The sequence below is a fragment of the Amphiprion ocellaris genome, chromosome 18 (assembly GCF_022539595.1).
Source record: "Amphiprion ocellaris isolate individual 3 ecotype Okinawa chromosome 18, ASM2253959v1, whole genome shotgun sequence".
NCBI lineage: Eukaryota > Metazoa > Chordata > Actinopteri > Pomacentridae > Amphiprion > Amphiprion ocellaris.
This window is the reverse complement of record NC_072783.1, coordinates 788,758-792,851: the sequence shown is the minus strand read 5'-3', so window position 1 is coordinate 792,851 and position 4,094 is coordinate 788,758.

Genomic DNA, 4,094 nt, shown 5'->3' with positions numbered 1-4,094 from the left:
TGTTCCCTGAAAAATGCCTTTTTGTATAATTCTTAAATAGACATTATCTTTCAGTTTTTGGTCACCTTTCCTTTTTTAGCTTCTTACAGTTCACCACTTACCTTTGGACAATTTCAAGCTATTCATTGGATTTGACCAACTTGAATTTCAATAAGAAACTGGAATAACTGGGGAGTTCTAAAACTTTTGACCGGCAGGATCTTCAGGTGCTTCCTGAAGCAACAATGAGTCACAGTTAGCTTGACATGTTGTCTTCCTCCATCATTAACTCCTTCCATAAACGTAAACATATGTCATAAACATATGGTGTGCTGGGCTGTCATAGCAGCACACGTGTGTTAATTTGCATCCAATGTGTGATCGTGCAGAGGTGTTTGTCGGATGCTCAGGCGTGTGTGTGTGTGCGTGTGTGTGTGTGTGTGTGCGTGCGTGCGTGCGTGCGTGTGTGTGTGCGTGTGTGTGTGTGTGTGTGCGTGTGTGTGTGTGCGTGCGTGCGTGTGTGTGTGCGTGTGTGTGTGTGCGTGTGGGAGGATGGTGGCTTCCTGTGTAAATACCACCTGATTTTGTTTTCGATAATGGTGGCATTTTTCCAACCTTGTTTTTTATTCCCCCCTTCTAATCCACTTTAATTTTTTTTTTCTGTTTTTGAGCCTTTTCTTTTAGGCAGCCAAAGAGGAATTTGAATCGTCCAGGTGACATTTGCTTGTTTGCTCTTTATTAATTCAGAAAAGTTGGCTGCATTTGCCAAAAAACTGTCATCATATACTACTTTATACTTTATAGAGCTGTTATATAGAATTCTCTGCAAGGGTGTCTGGATCTGGTCCATATTTCTGAGCTGTGAACCTTTTAAATCCTGCCAGTCACCCCAAATATCGATTTGACTTAGGGTTTTGTCTCTACAAAATAAAAGCATGTGAAAGTATTTTCATTTCAGTTTTAGCATCTTAAACGTTTGCAGTAGTTGATGTGATTTATCTATTTCAATTTACATAATTTTGTGAGCTGTTTTATGATCTTGTTTTTGCCTCTGCACAGTGTTTTATCTTGTTTAATCTTGTCTCACCTGGATCGAAATGGGTTAATGACACTTTGAAAAGAACTTTTTAACCTGGATTTTTCACGGCTTGATGAACACTGATTATTCATTATCATTTTTACAATTACTCCTGCATTATTCATTACCTTTTTACCAGCATACCTGTGTGTAGGCGTGTGCTCTGAACTTTAGTTTTCTGAAGGTCAGCATAAACTTTCCTTGGGATGCTAATTTATTCATCGCCAGAGAACTTGTACCCAGCTAATGCCTTGAGCTACCAGGATAAAAACTATCTTTAACTCCGACAAATTGTCTATAATTTGTTGATTCGCACAGATGTGTTGTGAGAGGTGTTGATAGGGAAAGCAGATGAAGAATCCGTATGTTTCCGTGACCCTGTGCATATACAGCACACACTGTAACTGCTATTTGGAGAGCTTGAAACCTGTTTCTGTAGAGATCTGCAAAGACTCCTTGCATGCAGAATGCAAATGCTTTCAAAAATGATTGTCAATGCAATTAACACTATGAGTTCCACAGTCTTCTCCCGTGTTCATGCATGTGGGGTGTTACTTCTTGTTAGTTAAACCTCTAAAAATGGACCGAAAGACAATCAGATCAGGGTCCAAGCTGCTGCTTAAATGTTGATATTCTCTTGAAAATAGGCCTTTTCCATCCCTTTCAACAAATATTACTGTGCCAATAGAAGATACAGTATGTCGGTAAGGTGATCAATACACTGAGAGTAAGAAAATGTGCTTCTTTAAACTTGCTCCAGTGTGAATGACAAGGGAATGTTACCCTTTGCTATTAAAGATGAATGCATGGACCTCTTTTTTGATGAATTACATCCACATCCCTCGACAGAAGAACTCGCAATTATCCCCTGAAACTTTGTACTCCTGCAAGAATCAATAGTCCGCCACAGAATGCTATGCCTTATTTCACTATAAGTGGAAACAAACAATCTAGCAGTGAAAGAGTGAAGGTATCTGAGACATCTACATGGGTCAGACTGAACACCGGGGGAGCAGCACATTCACACATCCTGAAAACTGACCAAATCTGTAGCTTAAAATCATGATATTTTATCAAAATCACTTTATTCTACACGTCTAATTTTAAAAACTACCTGACATAAACCACATGCTTTCATCAGATTCTGTGAAAATAAACTAAAACTTCTGCATTGCAACATTCTGGGACTTTTTGACTGAACCGGGTTGAACTGCAGGCTGTGTATACATGGACCAGCATGGAAACAAATTACAAATTTAAGCAGTAAAATATCTGTCTTTATCTATCTGTATCTATATCTTTCAATATTGGTAACACCTGTGGGAACTTGGCTGAATCTTGCGCATGCTGATTTTTGGTTCTTTCAATTTTTGTTAAATAAATAACAAATCCAGTTTAATTCTTTATTTTTTCTGATTAATGGCATTACAGCTGTGTGATAAAGCATATAAAGCATTTTTTAGTTTTCTCTATTTCTAGACATGTTTGTGCTGTTTCCAGAGGGGTGCAGGACTTTATATTGCATTGAAAAATGAGCCCAAAATGAGCAAAAAAACAACCACCTCGTTTGGAGTTCAGAGTGTTAATGGGTAAATTTTAAGCAAACAAAGACAAAACTCTGCACAGAAACACCTTCTGCCTTCACACTGCAGCATCTCACTCAAGCACTTGTGTAAAAACGTAATATGAAACTTCAGAGCCAGAAAATTATAAATGGAGCAAAGAAGAAAAAAAAACTATCAATGCCATCTGAATTTCATTACATGAAAAGCGTCATTTGGTTGCTCATATCTCGGACAGATTAATTTGTGATTCATCCTGTGGCCACAAAACTAAACTACATTTAAAATGGCACAGTGCTCAGGAGAGGTGATGGGTGATAATTTTGTCACACCTCTTGAGCTGCTTGTTGATTTGGTCTCATATTATTTATTCTGATTAGCTCATGCGGTGAAAGCCATTGCTGAACACGGTGGAATAAATTGCATTCTGCGAGAGTAATTTGTCCACCGCTGCCGCTCGGTTCATTTTCATCCCCATATTTCCTATTAAAATTCATTTTAGACACTGCCAGGTTACACCCCCATATGTATCTATCTTTGTATGAAACAGTCAGATTTGGAGACAATTGTGCAAAGTACAAAAGAATAAAATAACAGGATTTGAGATGGAAGAAACACGGCTTTCTATGCTGCAATTACAGCTCCTCTGAGACTTCCAAGAGGAACACATGTTCAGTAAATTCTAGGTTACCTCACGACATTATCCTGGTGACAGAAGGGACGAAATACTCACACCGTGACGGGAAGAAACTCCCTTTAAGATATCTACAGGTAAAGAGTTTCTTAGTGAACAGGAGAAGGTCGGGACAGAACAGGAAGGACCCCAGATTTCATCATTAGAAGAGGTCTGGAATATGAGGAGGAAAAACCCATTGTTGGTTCTCGTCTGACTCCCCAAGGTACAGGTGTCTCGTAGTATCTGGCACATTAGTGAAGGACTGTTTCCCTGCGAGTTACAACTGCCATAAATCACACTCCCTGTTGCTAAATCGTAGCATGTCTGTCCTTGAACAGCTGTTTCTGAGATGCTCCAACCCAGTTGTCTTTCCACTAAGTCTAACCCTTGTCAGAGTTAGATATAACGGAAAACCTAATTTTCCTGCATCCAAGTGACTTCACCTGCTGTCAGATGGGTCAATCCATCTCAAATCATCAAACAATTTCTGCTTGACCATCACTGATTAGCCTGAAATTTTCATGCATAAAATATTTATAAACATATTTATGGAATTTTAGCTTGATAGATTAAACATTTTCTGAGGTAACTTTTTTTAAAAAAATTTGCCCGTTGAACCACTTGCAGGACTTTTTTTTTCTCGCAGTGCACTGACCTGAATATGTGACGTCCAAAGTGAGTGAAAACAATGTTTTATGCCTATATTCAGAAAATATCTTCATAGTCATATTCGGAGAACCATTTTGAGACTCCAAATCTTTTCTATACTTGGATCAGGCTATCTAGTAATAATTTTGTT